This window comes from Schistocerca serialis, chromosome 1, assembly GCF_023864345.2.
Source record: "Schistocerca serialis cubense isolate TAMUIC-IGC-003099 chromosome 1, iqSchSeri2.2, whole genome shotgun sequence".
Classification (NCBI taxonomy): Eukaryota; Metazoa; Arthropoda; class Insecta; order Orthoptera; family Acrididae; genus Schistocerca; species Schistocerca serialis.
Window position 1 is genome coordinate 447540458 of NC_064638.1, and position 20055 is coordinate 447560512.

The 20055-nt window shown below is 43.5% G+C and overlaps 1 pseudogene; it reads right to left on the minus strand.

The window, feature by feature from the left end:
* Positions 1-10141: 10141 nt before the first annotated feature.
* On the minus strand, positions 10142-10260 carry LOC126419847 (5S ribosomal RNA; annotated as a pseudogene).
* Positions 10261-20055: the final 9795 nt, after the last annotated feature.

Below are 20055 nucleotides of genomic sequence, written 5' to 3' on the forward strand. Positions count from 1 at the left end.
ACAAGTTCTTTACGTACGCGTACACCACCATTACTCTACCACGCAAACATAACAGTTACACTCGTCTGGCGGGAGACGTTCGCTGGGGGGGGGGGAGGGGGGGTCCACCGGGGGTCGAACCGCACAATAACTCTGGGTTCGGTGTGAGGCGGCGGAGGGATGAAGTGGACTGCGGTAGTCCTCGTGGGGTTGTGGACCACTGCGGCTGCGGCGGGGACGGAACCTCTCCGTCGTTTCTAGGTCCCCGGTTAACATACAATATCAAACTTCATGCTAACCCGTTGGTCTTAAATGACATTTGGCTGCTAGGTGAAACAATAAGCTGATCATGCTACTTTCATGTTATATTACACACTTCTTACAAAGGATTTCTTATTTTCTATATTCAGGCATCGTACTCACATGTTTATGCGTTACTATAATTTGATTAAATGTGTAGGGGACACATAATATTGGCATATTTAAAGTCGACATCCTTGCACTTTCCATGCCATACTGCCCCCCTGCTCAAATTGGAGCTTGAACCTAGGACCCTAGCCTAACAATACTTCATTGACTGGGAAAATGAACCCTGCTCGAGCAGCTTTACATTGGCGATGATGCCAGCGCAAATCAAATTATAGATGGTAAACAACTCGCGAAGACCACAATCACCAGTAGAAACTATTTATTTTTGAAGTCCTGTGTATTGGTAATTATTGCTTGTTCTGATGAAAGACGTACGGAAATTTGTGACTTTGTATCTCTGACAATAACCCCCCAGCTCGTGGTCTAGCGACTAGCGTTGCTACCTTTGGATCGTAGGGTCCCGAGTTCGATTCCCGGCCGTGGGGGATTTTCTCTGCCAGAGGACTGGGTGTCTGTGTTGTCTTCATCATTTCATTATCATCATCATTCGTGACAGTGGCTAGATGGGAGTGTGTAAAATATTGGACTGTGTAAAAATTGGGACTTTGTATGGGAGCTGATGACCGCGCAGTTGAGTGCCCCAAGAACCAAACATAATCATCATCGTCACCAGCTTCATCCGACAATAACAGAATTCTGATTGTGAACAAAAAGAAGCAGAAAGTTATCAGCGTCCGACAAAACATAAAGAAATCAACTCTCAAATATCTCACTGCGAGCTTTAAAATATTCTCTAACAACTGTTCTGCAATGCTCCTGTATGAAGCGGACAACTTGCCTCCTCTTGCCGCTGCCGCTATAAGTGCGTGATTAGCAGGATGCTAAAAATATTTCAAAAGCAATACTGTGATCCATGCTGAGTGCAATCGATAGATGCAATAATTGCAATAACTATAATTGCAATAACTACAACTACATTTTTTTTATAAAAACTGAATGATTAGGAGGGTTTTGGCCAACTAGCCTTAAACGGTATAAAAAATGAAAGAAACCAATAACGTCTTAATTTACTATATTCGCAAAACAGATTATTTAAACACTGACAAACTTTACACAGACTTTAACTGTTCCACAATGTCTACAGTCAATAAACACGTCTCTGGCCACAACAAACATACGAATATCACTTTCAATGCATGTATGCACAAATATGACAAAATCTCTCCTGTGCGCAAGCAAGCAATAACTACGTGCAACAAAGAGGCATATTACGAAAAATCCTCAATTAATACCCAAGACCTCCGGTGCTACTAGCACGGTCGACTATTTTCGACTCCTCTCAACAACTGCTCGCTACTACTCGCAATAATAATATCCCTGACTCAAGAGTTTGTGTATGCTCACCACAGTAGAAGCATTGGTCAACTTTGCAAAGAAGTATTAACGTCCAACTTTCACAGTCACCATCGACCGGAATACTGAGAAGCCTTATGTTAGCACGCCAGTACAAAAGTTATTTTTCATCTTGTGCACATCTTGTACAATGAGCACGAAAATTTCTATATGTATTTCGTAAGCTTCCCGCTATTTTTTGCTTTAATTCGGATTATATGTAAATGCCTATCCTTAAATATGTCCCGCAATGACATGCCCTTTCACACATGAAGTTTGGAGCCAATAATAATAATAATGACAAAGCTGCCTGATTACGAAGGTTATAACGAAAAATCATCAGTGAAGAATAGGGATTGCTTACTTTTGCGCAACGTGATAACAGTGCTCATGAACAGACATTTAACGTTCTTCGACGGACGTATTAAGTTCTGATAAGCACATGGCCTAAAATTTACAACGTGTAGGTAACTCTGCTTCTAGTCAAGCTACGTGCGTTGGGACTGTTTGGCTCATTCTCTAAGCACATTTCTGTTGAGAAATCTGAACACACAGACACTTTGTATTAACGTTATGTAAAGGGTGATACGAACTGCCTACACCTTCTGTGAACTCTGACTGAGAATTTACCTTCTGTTCTGAACTACCACGCAAAGAATATGGATGAAGTGTGTTGCTCACTGTAGTTATTGAAATACGTAAATATTAATCGCAATGCTAGATCATGATGCGAAATTCCTTCTTCGTGGAAAATTTCCTTAATCCAGAAAATTAATCTTGGTGAGGTCACTCATCTAAAATATATCCTAGGAATTTAATGCGCACATCATTTTATCGATAACGCTATTTCTTAGGCCATTATCATAAATCCTGAACCGGGGGATTTAAACAATAACGTAATGTGACGGGAAGGTGTCTGAAAAAAACAATGTTTCATTTACATCTCCATCTACATGATTACTCTGCAATGCGCGGTCAAATTCCTGGCAAAGGGTTCATCGGACCATCTTCAAGCTCTTTCTTTACGGTTCCACTCTCGAACACTGAGCGGGAAAAACGAACATTTAAATCTTTCCGTGCGATCTCTGCTTTCTCTGATCTTATTATGATGATCATTTCTCTCTATGTAGGTGGGTGCCAACAAAGTATTTTCACACTCTGAGGAAAAAGAGGGTGACTGAAATTTCGTGGCCGGCCGGAGTGGGCGAGCGGTTCTAGGCGCTACAGTCTGGAAACGCGCGACCGTTACGGTCGCAGGTTCGAATCCTGCCTCGGGCATGGATGTGTGTGATGTCCTTAGGTTAGTTAGGTTTAAGTGGTTCTTAGTTAGGGGACTGATGACCTCAGACGTTGAGTCCCATAGTGCTCAGAGCCATTTGAAATTTCGTGAGAAGATCCTCCCGCTACGAAAAAGACCTTTGTTTGAATTATTCTGACACCAATTGGTGTATCATATCCGTGGCACTCCCACCTCTATTTCGCTTAGTACAAAACCGGCTACCTTTCTTTGCTCTTTTGCGATGTCCTCCGTCAGCCCTATCTAATGCGGATCCCACACCCCAAAGCAATACTCCAAAAGAGGGCGGCCAAGCGTGGTGTAAGCAATATATTTAGTAGACCTGTTGCATTTTCTGTGTTCTGCCAGTTAATTGCAGTCTTCAGTTTGATTTTCCCACAGCATTATCCATATGAACGTTCCACTTTAAGTTATTCGTAATTGTAATCCCTAAGTGTTTAGTTGAATTTACAGTCTTTCATTTGCACACTCTAATTTATTCATTAAGACATAGGTGATCACAATTCATAAAAAAGGATATAACCAAACAGTTGACTTGTGCCATCAGTCTAAAAATTCAAATTAATGATTATATGGATAGCAGCGTTACTCTACTGCATGAAAAATTACACACTGTTAACTACAAATGACGGTTTGGAACTCAGTTTCAAAACGTGCTATTTCCCTAAGTGTTTAGTTGAATTTACAGCCTTTCATTTGCATACTCTAATTTATTCATTAATACATAGGTGATCACAATTCATAAAATGGATATAACCAAACAGTTGACTTGAGCCATCAGTCTAAAAATTCAAATTAATGATTATATGGATAGCAGCGTTACTCTACTGCATGAAAAATTACACACTGTTAATTACAAATGACGGTTTGGAACTCAGTTTCAAAACATGCTATTTCCTGAAGGAAACGAGTGAGTGAAAGCTTGGAAACTGATTGAAAGGTCCACACATTCAACTCATGTGTGTTGAGCCTGAGACAGATGACCGTATACAATTTCACAAGGGCGAAATAAGAATGACCTAGATCGCCGAAGCTGCGATGACTGCTCACCGTAATTTAATTGGTTTGCGTCATGATGAATGCTGTTGTCGTGCAGGCTCTCTAGAGAAGACGAGGGCGTGTTGCTACAACTGCAACACCGTTCTCTGGACGTCTTCTAGTCTGAAAGTCGCTCTGGTTAGCACCACATCTCAGACCGAAATCGATGAGCTATGTACACCGTTTCAACTCAACGTCGATGCTGCCTCCACCGTGCCTCAACCCCGAGTCCTCTGTCTTTTGGCTCTCTGTTACACCATGCTTTCCTTTTTCCGCCAAACAGTGGCTGTCATCTATAGAGAAAATACAGAACACTTCAGCCCAATAGCGAGATTTCCCTCCAGGATAGAGAATCCCGCCAAAACGGTGCGTTGCGATCAGATGCCAATCGTATAGCAAAACTCTTCTCTGCTACTGTAAGAGCGTTTAAAATTAGGCCGCGCGGAGTAGCCTCATGGTCTGAGGCGCCTTGTCACGGTCCGCGCCGCTGCCCCCGTAGGAGGTTCGAGTCCTCCTGCGGGCGTGGGTGTGTGTGTGTGTTGCCCTTAGCGTGAGTTAGTTTAATTTACATTAATTAGTGTGTAAGCGTAGGGATCAATGACCATAGTAGTTTGGTCCCGTAGAACCTTACCACATGAATTTAAAATTAGTTCAACTTTTGATGTCCGGGTCACCGCTGGGGACGTGACGCCGTTGACCAGGTAACACCAATGGCGAGCCGGTTTTTCCTACCACGCCAGCAGCAGTTCGCTTGGTAAAGCGCCCCTGTTGCCTCACCGTGGATAATCAGTACCACGTGGTGTTGGCTTTTAGAGACACCTACGCCCATTAGCTCTCGTAGTAAAGTGATATTCTCTGGTGTTGAAGTGTTCTACAGTCATTAGGTATTGCGAACGAGATTTTCGTGTTGGAACAGCATTAATAATAGCAGTGCAGTACGTCTGAACACGAGATTCGCAATAAAAGTGGTCGGCTGTGGGGATATTGTTCATCTGCAAAACAATCCTCCGAATTCGACAAAGCAATGGACAATGCGCAGTACAACTCGGTTATGATGGATAAAGCTCCAACAATGCAGCGGAAGAAGCGGCTATTTTTCTCTGGGTACAAAGAAACGTTCGATTGGATGAAGTAAGTTGACCCTAGCTTGTGTAAGGAGGAGTTATCACACGCGCAAACAAAGCTGACACTCAGCGCGGTGGCTGATGGGAGCGACTGTAAATAGGAAATGCCTTTACGGTAACTCTCAGCAGCCACCGCGCCCAGTGTCAACTTTGTTTGTACGTGTAATAACCATACTTCTACTGTACAAGCCAAAAACTCCACGCTAACACGTCGACGAACGGGCTAACGCTAAAGGGCATAGTTTTGATCAGGCTTCCTCCATACCATTCTCATTTAAATCCGACTGAGAATATATGGGCCTAGATGAAAAGCAATGTGGCAAAAACAAGAAATTTACGCTCAATGAGGCTGAAACGCTAACAAAAGAAGTCATTGCAAATGTTACATCACGGGACTGGTCTCAAGTTGTCAGTCATACCAAGAACATGATTAAGGAGACGAATTCATGAAGTGCTGTGTCGAGTTTTGAGTAATACATCACTTTTCTTGTTGCTCTGTTAACAGCTGCTTCTGTTGCCTAACCACAGCAGAGTTTACAGATACAGATGCCACTGACATTCTACTGCAGTTGAAATAGTGACAGAATCCTAAGACATGGTATTATTAAACTAGCAACTGAGAGCGAGACATATCATTAGTTATGAGAAAGGCCATTCCCAGTATAAAAATGAATGTGCAGCTTCTTCATTTACATGCTGCGAAACCTACAGGAATTTTCGTTTCAGAGACTACTGATGGTCGTTGAAAATTACGTTATTTCAGTTAAAAACATCTGCAGTTGTTTGAATACTGCGGTAGATATGGAAGTTTGACATATTAACCATATGGCAAAACACTCTGGTCTTTGAGTGCTATCATTTGCCAAAATCTTGTTTCGATAGCTCATACCGTTTATGAGATACGAAGGATTTATGAATATTTCAATCTGGCTTTTGCACTGTCTGGTCTAGGGCGCCTTGTCACGGTTTACGCGGCTCGCCCCCGTCGGAGGTTCGAGTCCTCCCTCCGGCATGGGTGTGCGTGTTCCCCTTAGCGTAAGTTAGTTTAAGTCAGATTAAGTAGCGTGTGAATCTAGGGACCGATGACCCCAGCAGTTTGGTCTCATAAAATCTTACCACAAATTTCCAAAATTTTTCACTGGCTTGTGCGTTCGGACATAGACCTTTATACATATTCCATTTTCTGGACTTTGGAGACAGATAGCGATATCCTTCGAGGTTTACTGAATAGTTCAGTATGTTATCTAAATTTTATATTTAGCAACACATGACCTAATACACGCCAAACTATTCGTAGCGATCCATATTTTTCACTATAAACTTTAAGAATTTCTCGGAGTAGTTTAGCTAATACCGAAATACAATATGACCATTAAAGAAATAATAAGTAATTCATCATGAAGCTGACGAATGAAGCTGTAAGGTGGGCGAGACTCAGTTTATTACCGTACAGTTTGTCCAAAATGGTTTGAGAAAGACTGCAGATCGGCCAGCTTACGCGGCTGACAGATGACGCACCGAGCACTGCCGGTGTTATCGTCGCATGCTGACGCGTTCAGCACACGCTGGCAACTACGCTTTCCTCCACTCGGTCCGTACTGAACCATCGTATATCGCAACTAATTTAAAACGCACTAACGTCTGTTCCAGTCTTGTGCTCGCAACGTCATGTTCTAATGTATCAATCGCGAGTTTTCACACCAATGGCACTAGCCTACGCATAAGAAGTTCTCTGGAATTAGGAATGACGGCTCACGAGGCTGCACAGTATTTTCTGGAGCTCGTGTTTCCTAAAGTGGCTGCCTACAAAGGCAGTCCACGAAACATGAGGAAGCGACCCGCACATACTACTCGTGGCATCTCTCCGCTTCCTGGTGAACTCTAGGCCAGTAGCGGATGCAGAAAAACCTCAAGGAGGGGCGCTAAAGATATCTTGAGCTACCGTTGCTTCTACCGTAATAAAAAATAATCAAGTCACATGAAGAGTTTAAGAAAGCTTTATTTAAAATGATTATATACATATACAAGACAGTACCATCTTATATAAAAAGTTACAATTGTAGTTCTCTTCCTTAAATTATGAATTGTATACGCCTATTCTTACTGGTAAATAGGTTAACTACTTTGTCGATGGGACAATCAATGTCAGGGTGAGTATTCAACAGAGCTAAGACATTAAGTCATTCCTCCTTCATTGTCGACCTCAGCCATGTCTTTGTAAGCCGCAGTGTTGTAAAACTTCTTTCTACTACAGCAATAGATGCAGGTAGACAAGCAAATACGTATCGAGATCACTAAAATGACAGCGATTTTTCTCGTTGGTATGATGACGATGTTTGGTTTGTGGGGCGCTCAACCGCCCAATCATCAGCGCCTGTACAACGTCCCAATTTTATTACAGTTCAGTTTTGTACACCGTATAATCTATTCACTGTCACGGAATGAAGATGATGATGATGAAATGATGAGGACCAGACAGAAACGTATAAAATACGATGACGCGAACGCGCGTGCTACATAGGAATGTACAACTACTCGATAACTCGATTCAGTCGAGTCGACTGACGAAAGAAACGAACGAATAGCGTGCGGGATGCCTGGCGGGGCGGCGCGGGTGACAATTCGGGCGGCCCTGCAACGGGGGAGCGTGCGCCTCCTATATGTATCCTCCACTGCAATAGGTTGAGTAAGATTGTAAAGTGGAGAACGGTTCGCTACCACCTGGGCCGCCTCGGCAGTCCCCCAGTTCCACAAAGTACACCTGAGCCTCCGGTCTCCACTCCCAGCATTATCGTTTTCCACAGTGTTCTCTGTTCTTCTCAAGCACTCAAAAGCATTCAGAAACCAGTGAGTCCATCACCATGTTAAAGAAGGGAAATGAAGCTACATAGAGCACCGTACTACCAGTCATTGTCGTCCAAAATTTTCATCTTCAATAAAACATTCTCAATGTAATCCCCACTATTATCATCATCTAATTACATAAGCAATCTAAAATTAAATGCAGAAGGCATGCAAAATGTCTGTCACATTTCAAGGAAAATTGTTAATGTTTGCTTAAGACAGAATGAACATCAAATGGAATAGATAGATATCGACTACAACTGCAGCTCAGCTGACAGGAGAACAAACTTTTAAATAATGTGAAGCGATTATAAATAATTTTAGAGACTTTGAGTAGAAAAATATGTAATATTGCACTTGAAGTATAGTTACGCCACCGTGACGCACACAACGTAACGCTTGTAAACACTACTCATTAAGTGGATGGACAAAAGACAATCTATGTGCTACTGCAAATATTGAAATAAGCTGATTAAACGGGAATGTGATGAGTTCAAATGACCTAATATTCAGGGGGATTGACGGGGACCCGATTCTCTACTGTGCTTCGAAAGTCACCCATCTTACAAAGACATGAATGTAACATCTCAATACAGGAAGCATTCACTATTTTTTTCAAAATAATGTCAATATGTCTATGCTAAGGCTTGTAAAACAAACCAGAAATTAGGCACACATTTATAGCATGATGTTTGCGAGTGATATACTCGTATCTTACTTAACTACACTGCTGAAAAAAAAAAATGCCTGGAAAGACGACCCCGATTTTGATCCAGTGACGGCATGTGCCACGCAGGGGATGGTAGATGTACTGAAATACTTTCAGTTTCATCCGCCAGTAGACAGTGTAGTGGTAAGCAACCGGAGCACCTTCTATGTCTAGCCTTTAATAGGAAATGCTCATAGACAGACAGCTCAGTTGGTGAAAACGTATGAAGCAAGCAGGCAAGCACGCCACGGAAGTCACTCGTGTTCCCTGCATCCAACTGAGTGAATTTAAAAGGGGTCAAATTGCGGTCTGAGTGGCGGGATGATCCTTTGGAAGCACTGCCACACTAGTTGGACGTCCTGCGTCAGTTGTGGAACAATGCAGGTATAAGTGGTCATGTGAACATTTTCACATCCGTAGACGAGGCTCCGGAGGTACGAGGTTTCGTACAGTTACCACGGCACAGATAAGGGGCTTGTGAGCGCAGACGTGTCAACACGAACTGTTGTGAACCGGCTATTAGCAGCGAGACTATGGGCACGCACAACTCTAGCCCGTCTTCCACCCACGCCACAGCATCAACGTGCACGGGAGGTGATGCCGTCAGACAATCACTTGAAAGATGGAATGGTGCGCTGTGGTCTTCTGCGAAGAAAGAAGATTCTGCTTGCATGCAAGTGATGGTCGTTTGCGCGTAGGACGTTGAAGTGGCGGGCGCTATCTCATAGAGTGCATTCGCTCAAGACACACTGGCCCCATCCCTCGTTCACCTTTGGTGTCTCTGGAGGGGGTGCTAACCAGCTCTCGGTACCTGTTAAACGTTTTTTTTGCCTTTCTTGCAACGGGGAGGCGATGTGCTGTTCCAACAAGATAATGCTCCCTCCCAAACACACACACACACATACACACACACACACAGTGCCAGTGAAACTCAACGCCCTCTGCATGACGTGCAGCAACTTCCCTGGCCAGCCCGATCCTCTTTCTTGTCTCCAGCCGAGTTTATGTGGGATACAATGGGACGAGAAGTTATTCTTGTGACTTTTCAGCCAACAACTCTTGCAGAACTACGTGAACAAGTCGAGCAGGTGTGGGGTAACATATCCCAGGACAGTGTTGGCCATCTGTACGCTCGACTGGATACCAGAGTCAGCGCCTGGACTGCCGCACCTTTAGGCTAAAAAAAAGAGTCCGAACAGGCCATGAAGGCTCAGCGGTACCGACCGGCCGCCGTCTCACCCTTACCCCTTAGGCATCACCAGATGCAGATACGGAGGGGCATGTGAATAACACACTCTCCTGCCCACTGTCAGTTTTCATGACAGGTGCCGCTATTTCTCAGTCAAGTAGCTTCTCAACTGGCCTCACAAGGGCTGACTGCACCCCGCTTGTCAACAGCACTCGGCAGATCCGGACGGTGACCCATCCAAATCCTAGCCAAGACCGACAGCACTTAACTTTGGTGATGTGATGGGAACCGGTGTTACCACTGCGGTAAGGCCGTTGGCCGTGGAGACTACACTAGCATCCAACTAGACTCCTGCTTTGTCCAGTCACACTTAACGCTCTCACAAGACCATGCTGCCGCTCCACTAGAGTGTTCATTCAAGGCACCTACTGTTCATATCAAAGACAGCCATGCTTTCAGATATTGACAGCTCGGTATGGAATACATATTTGCATTTACGAACATTCGAAAGAAACTCCGTACTGAAAGTTGTGAATGTGGTTGTGAGTGTGACATAACTTTCATTGTTTATAAAAGCTTCACAAATGCTGTGTTAAAGGAAGGATCCTATAGGGCTGCATTGGGACAACGATAACATTGCTGTCTCGTAAGGTGATGATCGTGAAATCACGTTTCACTTGCACGTACATGGGCTTTAAATATGCCACTAATTGTATGTTCTGTGTATACGCAGGGTCTCAAAACTATAATTACAACAATACGTCGTTGTAGCGTATTGGGAAATTTAACGATGGTATGGCGAATGTTCTGTCGCCATTTAGCCTCGAGATCAACCATGCTGCCGTACAGGTAATGCCAGAATATTCTAGAGCCGTTAAATCATTATTCACCAATCTCTCTCTCTCTCGCTCACGTCACTCTCAAATACTTCTTGTTATCCGTGAATTGTTTTTAATTCAATTATCCAAGCACTATTTGTTGGATTTGTTCTCGTATTTGATGATTTAAGCACTTGTATATACCTTTGAAGACCTTAACACACTGCTGGAAAAAAATGCAACACAGTGAAGGACTTCATTCAGTGACACCAGGGTATAATATGTGCATCCTGAGGGGTTGTAGTGTTAGTGATTGACTTGTCACATTCATTGGCTGTCAGAAGGGCCTGTGCTCCCTCTGTTTTGATTCTGCAGGCAGTAACTGTGCTGAGTTTACAGGTGAACAGTGTTTACAACACACATTCTAGGATACAACCAGGCCCAACTGATGAGTACGTACTCCTGTTGAACGGCTCCAGCCATTTGAACCGGGTCCCATTGTGGGCCTGAGCGAAGCTGGATGGACTGCTGCATATGCTGGGCTCCATGTACCGGTGGAGTGTCGCTGCTTTCAACAGCGGTCTGTGGAACGTTACCACACCTGTAGACTAGATTCTTCACATCTGTGTATTGCAGACGCACATCAAGTTCGACGAGTTATACGAGCAGTGATGGCCGACCGAATACGGTCCAGGAAGAAAATCCGAGCACATTGTAGCCCCTGTGTCGTCAGGTACCATCAGGAACTGCATGCTTGCAGCAGGATTAAGATCACCAGTGCCTCTGGCCAAGTCACCACCAAGCTTGGCTGCTCTGGTGTCATGAGAGTTTTCAGTAATTGGACTGGGTTCTTTCTGTACTCGAGTGATGGACGCTCATGTCTATGGCATAGACCAGGTGAGCTACCTATTACAAAGTGCACTGGCCTACGACACGCAGGTACCACTCCAAGCTCCATGGTGTTTCTGCAGGGTAGAGTGACCAGCGCCATGCTACGTCTTATGGGCTGTTTTTCCCGTGTCTTTTGGTATTTCTCCGACAGGGTGGCGGTGTGCATTTTCAAGAGAATAATTCATGTCCACATACGGTTGTTGCAATGCAGCGCTCTCGTCGTAGTGTACAACGACCACACTGCCGTAGTGTACAACAACCATCCTGTGTAGCTACATAACCAGACCCTCACCAGCTGAACATGCATGGACATGATAAACTGCGAACCTAATCATCCTTAGGCGCCTGCAAGAACCACTGCCGAATTGCAACAAAACGTGCAAGACACTTGGGACAATCTGTTGCCGGATGATATTCATCATCTGTATGGTCGTTTGCATGCGAGAATACATGCCTGCATTGTCCCCAAAGAGGAGTACACTGTGTATTGCTGTGACTGGGCGGGCACCCTTTACTGTAATGTGTGTTTCATTTTGTAGGAATTTGTAATCAATTACAATGCTGAATTCTTACAATGTTGAACTACATGTCACTTCACTATTGATAAAATGACTTTGTCGTTGAGAGTGTTGCAATTTTCTCAACGGCAGTGTATATCCGTGTTATAAGAAAGTAAGTACGGCCCCGCTCTGTCTAGTGGATGTGGAATTCCCCATCTGTCCTATGAATTTACATGTAGCTCTAATCATGCCAGTTGTGGTTAAGCAAAGAACCTTGCTTAATTTCACGTTGCAGAAACAATAAAATAATGTTGTTATTTGGTATTATGGTCCTGACTGGAAATTTTAGGCAAGTCCCCACTTTTAATAGCAGCCAGAGGATACTTGAAACACTGTCCTACCCGAGCAGAGGGATCATTATGCAAGACCTTACGTCTACATCTACATGTGAATGACAATTCTTCAATTCACACTTAAATGTTTGGCGGAGGGTTCATACAACCACTTCCAATTCTTCAATTCACACTTAAATGTTTGGCGGAGGGTTCATACAACCACTTCCAGACTATTTCTTTACCGTTCCGCTCTCGAATAGCACGTGGGAAAAATGAAGACCTAAATTGTTTCGGGCGGACTCTGATTTCTCTTATTTTGCTAGGATACTCATTTCCCCCTATTTAGGTGGGAGTAAACAATATATTTTCACATTCGGAGAAAATTGGAGATTGAAATTTCTCGCCGCTACGAAAAATGCCATTGTCTTAATTATTGCGACCCCAGTTTCCGTATCATATCAGTGACACACTCTCCATTACTTTGCGATAACACGGAACGAACCACGCTTCCATGAGCTTTTCCAAATCCCTCCGTCATTTCCATCTGGTAAGGATCCCATGCCACGCAGCGGATACACAGAAGTTGACGGAAAAAACCTAGTGTAGACAGTCTCTATGCCACAGTGTTTGCATCTTCAAAGTGTTCTGGCGATAAAACGCAATCTTTTCTCGCCTTTCTCACAACATTTTCTATGCGATGGCTTCAAGTGAACATGTTCGTGATTCTAATCCTCAAGTATACGATTGAAGCGACAACCTTTAAATTTGTGTAATTCATCGTGTAACCGAAATGTAATGGATTTTTTAAAGTACTCATGTGGAAGACCTCGCAATTTTTCTTTTTGGAGCTCAATTACCACTTTTCACACCAGACAGAGATCTTGTATAAACCATTTTGCAATTTGTTTTGATCTTCTGATCACTTCAGTCGACGGTAAACGGCAGCATTGACTGAGAGTGCTGCTCAATTGTCTCCTAAATCGTTTGCATAAATTAAGATCAGCAGAGGGGCTACACTACTTCCTTGGCGAACCCAGCCGCAGATATAATTCCTTTTCACGGACTTCCCGTCCATTACTGCGAATTGTGACCTTTCTGACAGGAAATGACGAACCTAGTCGCGCAACTGGGACAATACGCCACAGGCACCTGACGGATGCAACTTTATTTATTTATTCTCTAGAAGTGTGTTGAAACAATGAGCACGGAAAAGGTGCTAATAACTATCATTTTTTAATACTGTAATATCTTACAATACTTCACTCTGCTCTACCGGTAACTATACTTCTACAATGAAAAGTTGTAGAACTCAAATTTGTAAACATTCGTACTGTTCGTGATGTGTGTCAAATAACTGAAAACACTCTTGTTAGCTAAATGCTATAGTCCTTAGATCATAGAAGGTATTATACTGAAAAGATTTAGATTTACGTTCCTTCGCATCTGTGAGTTGCAGTTCAGACTGCGAAACAGCTTCGCAGTCCTCTGCTGTCAGCTTTTATTTCAGTGGTGCTACGAAAGATGCATAGGCATGACACATGCTGTCTGTAACGCCACTTCAGTGTCGTCAACATCCTGTTTTAGCTTCCACAGTGGACATTTTCTTATGGCAGTCGCTTACAAAAAACGACCAGCACGTGTGTTAAAACTGAGGATGAAAAAAAATTACTATATTTCTTGAGTGTAGTAATCTGTCGACCTCTCGTCCATCTTAAGATTATTCTATAGAAAAGGTGGTGTTGGTTACATCATCTATCTATTGACTATTTCCTTTCTTGTGCTGATCTTGTTATCTGTGCACACCAAATACACACAATGCCGTCGAGAATTTGATTACATATTTAAATCTTTCTTTCTCTCTAAGGTTTCCTCTTCTACTGCTCCTTCCAATAGCAAGACAACTATTTCTAAAGGCCCTAGGATAGCTGCTTCTTCTCATGCAAGTTTTTAGTAGATTTATTTGCTGACCTATCTTTTTTGAAGTATGTCTTCACTTTCTAGTTTTTCTGTCCACATTATTTTTAATATGGTTCTGCAACGTCACATTCCAATCGGACCAATATATTCTTTCAAGATTTCCGCAAAGTTGACATTTCACTTCCCTGTAATTCTTACAACAGTTGGGAAATTTTAAGAACCTATCCATCAATAAAATGTCAGCATTTAATTCCAGCAGGGCTAGTTTGCTTAAGGAAGCTTTATTATCTCGCACCAGTGCGCATCTGTTGCTTTTCTTGCTTCAGCCATCTTCCGTGGGTTTGTTTCCAAGACTCAGAACATTTACGTTCCAAGCGGTACGTTTCAAAATTTAGATGTTTCTGAAGACACTAGTCTACAGGGTGATTCAAAAAGATTCATCAGATTTCATAAGACTGTACCTTCTACATGAATGAAGATAGAAACTTCCGAACTTTCAACTTACGCATAGACTAGAGAGTTTATATTTTCAAAAGAACCATCCGATTCCACAAAAGTGTATCTTCCATATGTACGTACATTTGACCTGAGGGTACTTTTTACAATTACGTTTAGAATAAAAGTTCTCATTTACCTTTGACCAATGTGCTCTCCACTGGACATGCGCCAAACATCTACATGGTAGTCAAATTCATCCCATACTTTTGTGAACTTTTCTGGAGTTTCTACACTCATTTATGTTGCTTTGCAGCGTCGCGAAACATCCAAAATTATTGGAAGGGGGTGTACGCCCGAAAAGAAGAAGAATCACATCCAGTGAGGTCAGGTGACCTGGGAAGTCACTTGTGCAATTTGAGATCCGTACGACCTTTACAGCTGACCTGTTGTCGAGGCAGATCTTTGCCAAGAAATGCTCTTGCGTGCAGTGCCGGTGCTGCGGCACTCCGTCCTGTTGAAAAAAATAAATTGTCGGCATGTTCTCGCAGTTGTGAAGAAATGCAGATCTCCATCATCTCCGGTACGTGATTCCCGTAGCCAATCGAGCGATTTATCTCCGCCATGGAGACCTCAAGTTTCAACAACATGAAGCGGCGCCAAGATAAACTTTTCCTGTCGATGTGTAAGTGAAAACTCACCCCAGGTAGCTACCTTTATTCAAGTAAGACATAGAATTTTGTGAAACAAATCTATTTTTATACAGGCGGTAAGTGGGGACTTATGGCAGTGCTTGAGATCTTCACTTTCAATGTAGACAACATTTAAAATCATTTACCATCTATTGGCTGTGTTATGGATTACAGTGCGTTGGCGCCTCAGAAGGAAGTGAGGACCGGTGTTCCAGTGTTTTCTAGTGACGTACACAGACCTCAATTGTCATGTGCACATGCAGTGCGACGTCTTATTGCAGTGCAGTTAGCAAGGGCGGCCTATTTGGCGCAAACAGGATGGACTTCCGGTCGTGTTGCTCCAGATGCCAATGCCTCTCCATGTGTCATCCACAGGTTCTGGACAGGAGAGCTACAAGAGACAGGTCAGTACACAAAGTGAGTTGGACAAGGTCGCCCACGTGAAGACCGGTATCTGGCCATGTCTGCGTCGCAGCCTCGTAGATACCGCTAGAGGGCTGCAAGACGATCTCAGAAGGGCCACCGAGTCGCTGTGTCCTATCTTAGTGTAATGAACAGGTTACGAGAAAGGACCTCACGACCCAGACGTTCTGTTCGAGTACCCTGCTTGACGCGGAAATATCTTGCAGCTGGCCTTCAAGTTCTGCCATTCCCATGTCAACTGCTAACTTCGTGTTATTCACAGACGAGTCTAGGTATCGTCTGACCTGAGGTGAAGGGCGTGTTCATATGCAGAGACCCGTGGAGAGAAATTCCTGCGAAATTATGTCCAGAAAATCGGCAGATTTCCAAGGTTCTGTGATGTTATGTGGAGGCTTCAGGGCAGACTGCTATACGGATCTTGCTGTTGTCCATGGTCGCGTTTCCGCCAGGCGGTACGTTGAACGGATCCTGTTGGACCATGTCGTGGTTGCTGCATACGGTGGTTGCCCTGTATTCCTTCTAATTCCAGGGCATATGTAACGGTCGTTAGCAGGGATGTTTTGCGATGGCTGAACACCGAAGTAATGGAATGGACAACGGTGGGTCCCGATCTAAGCCCCATCGCGCATATGTGGAACATGCTTGACAGGCGTGTCCGTCCTGTTCCACCACTGACTCTCAAATTATCTCTCTGAAGAATGGGAACTGATACGATATGTTGACCATGCTAGACATATAACGAGCATGCTATGTAGGTGTCAGGCAGTGATAAGCGCTCAAGGAAGGCATACATGTTACTGAACCTCTGCAAACCCAGCGAAAAGCACCCAGGATGACGGGATGAATGATTGTTTCCACTTTGTTTTCGACACCTGTCAGAGATTTCAGTTCTTTTAACATAAGCGACCGAGGATGTAATGACGTTTGATTTTGTATCTAATTTATGAAAATGAGCTAAAATTTGGTAACATACCCTGTTCTCATTTATTGCTCATTGTAATGTTGCAGACGTCCAAAGTCATGCTCCCCTGATTCTTTTGAGCAGTATCCTAGTGTTTGCACTCGGGGTAACAATGTGTAGAAATATTAAGTGCAATGACCACACAGGCTCAGTTCTAGGAAAAGAAAACTGGCAAGCTTCTGTTCATTCTTAGGATACTGGGAGACTGCAGTTTCTCTACAAAAAAGATCTCATGCACAACACTCATATGGTCGACACTCAGTTCTGCTCAAGTGTAGGAGAACAGTGTCAGCTCGGTCTAATAGGGTATACAGAAATGGATGACGCGAATGGCCATGGTCTCTACTGACTGGGGAAACGGACGTTCAGACAAAAACACCGTAATCTCTCGATAATCTGCGTAGAAAAATTCAAGAATCGTCTCTAAGAGCAGAAATTGCGGATATTCTACATCAACATCTACATGACTTCTCCGCAATTCACATTTAAGTGCTTGGCAGAGGGTTCATCGAACCACAATCATACTATCTCTCTATCATTCCACTCCCGAACAGCGCGCGGGAAAAACCAACACCTAAACCTTTCTGTTCGAGCTCTGATTTCTCTTATTTTATTTTGATGATCATTCCTACCTATGTAGGTTGGGCTCAACAAAATATTTTTGCATTCGGAAGAGAAAGTTGGTGACTAAAATTTCGTAAATAGATCTCGCCGCGACGAAAAAGTCTTTGTTTTAATGACTTCCATCCCAACTCGCGTATCATATCTGCCACACTCTCTCCCCTATTACGTGATAATACAAAACGAGCTGCCCTTTTTTGCACCCTTTCGATGTCCTCCGTCAATCCCACCTGGTAAGGATCCCACACCGCGCAGCAATATTTTAACAGAGGATGAACGAGTGTAGTGTAAGCTGTCTCTTTAGTGGACTTGTTGCATCTTCTAAGTGTCCTGCCAATGAAACGCAACCTTTGGCTCGCCTTCCCCACAATATTATCTATGTGGTCTTTCCAGCTGAAGTTGTTCGTAATTTTAACACCCAGGTACTTAGTTGAATTGACAGCCCTGAGAATTGTACTATTTATCGAGTAATCGAATTCCAACGGATTTCTTTTGGAACTCATGTGGATCACCTCACACTTTTCGTTATTTAGCGTCAACTGCCACCTGCCACACCATACAGCAATCATTTCTAAATCGCTTTGCAACTGATACTGGTCTTTGGATGACCTTACTAGACGGTAAATTACAGCATTATCTGCGAACAACCTAAGAGAACTGCTCAGATTGTCACCCAGGTCATTTATATAGATCAGGAACAGCAGAGGTCCCAGGACGCTTCCCTGGGGAACACCTGATATCACTTCAGTTTTACTCGATGATTTGCCATCGATTACTACGAACTGCGACCTTCCTGACAGGAAATCACGAATCCAGTCGTACAACTGAGACGATACCCCATAGGCCCGCAGCTTGATTAGAAGTCGCTTGTGAGGAACGGTGTCAAAAGCTTTCCGGAAATCCAGAAATACGGAATCAACCTGAGATCCCCTGTCGATAGCGGCCATTACTTCGTGCGAATAAAGAGAACGATGTTTTCTGAAACCATGCTGATTACGTATCAATAGATCGTTCCCTTCGAGGTGATTCATAATGTTTGAATACAGTATATGCTCCAAAACCCTACTGCAAACCGACGTCAATGATATAGGTCTGTAGTTCGATGGATTACTCCTACTACCCTTCGTAAACACTGGTGCGAACGGTGCAATTTTCCAATCTGTAGGTACATATCTATCGCTGAGCGAGCGGTTGTATATGATTGCTGAGTAGGGAGCTATTGTATCAGCGTAATCTGAATGGAACCTAATCGGTATACAATCTGGACCTGAAGACTTGCCCGTATCAAGCGATTTGAGTTGCTTCGCAACCCCTAAGGTATCTACTTCTAAGAAACTCATGCTAGCAACTGTTCGTGTTTCAGATTCTGGAATATTCCATTCGTCTTCCCTGGTGAAGGAATTTCGGAAAACTGCGTTCAATAACTCCACTTTAGCGGCACAGTCGTCGGTAACAGTACCATCGGCACTGCGCAGCGAAGGTATTGACTGTGTCTTGCCGCTTGTGTACTTTACATACGACCAGAATTTCTTCGGATTTTCTACCAAATTTCGAGACAATGTTTTGATGTGGAACCTATTAAAGGCATCTCGCATTGTAAATTTTAGCCAATCTTCGGGATTTCGTGTTCTTCTGAACTTCGCATGCTTTTTCCGTTGCCTCTGCAACAGCGTTCGGACCTGTTTTGTGTACCATGGGGGATCAGTTCCATCTCTTACCAATTCAGGTTCCTGAGTATCTATGTCGTAGAAATGCAGGAAAGCATTAAGCAAATAACAGCTCGCAAGAACTATGCAACGGTCGTTCTTTCCTCGCTGCATTCGTTAATGAAACGGGAAGAAATCTTAATAAGTGGTAAGATTAAAAGTACCGACTGCGCCGCACTTCAAAGTGATTTGCAGAGCATAGGCGTACAAGTAGATGAAGATTCAGTAAGTCTCTTGTTACCGGCGCTTCTTAATGTCTTTCAGTTCATGATGTGCATCAGTGAAGACCATTGTATGCTTGTACTGATGAAGAAGTAGTGGCTACTGTTATATGACAGCAGCGTTCGTATATGGTGTAAGACCACTGGATGCCCTTCAGAGTGAAAGAACGGACGACAGCGTGTGTCAAATGAGGAGGCAGAATGCATCACGGCGACGGTGTTACAGACTTTTCGGAAAGAAGGTCAACTGATGGATCAAAAGCAATGGGCGCTGGTGGTGAAATCGTGCAGGTGGCTCTGAGAGAGACCACACAGTCTGTTACTGCTTCAAAGCCTGGTTGCTGCTGATGATGTGGCCCAAGCTGGAAGATTTTCAGTTGTGCCAAATCCACCAGTGGATGAACGATCAGTCTACAGAGAATATTGCCAGACAAGCAGCCTTTACGTTAATTATGAGCGGGCTTCATTTTTGGTGGGGAAACTGTCAGAGCAAGTGAATGACTTGACACATTGATAAGTTAATCCTTTTTCTCGAGTAAAACATAAAGAATGGGATATCGCGTCGCTTTCCTCGGAGTTGAAAAAGTGCCCGAA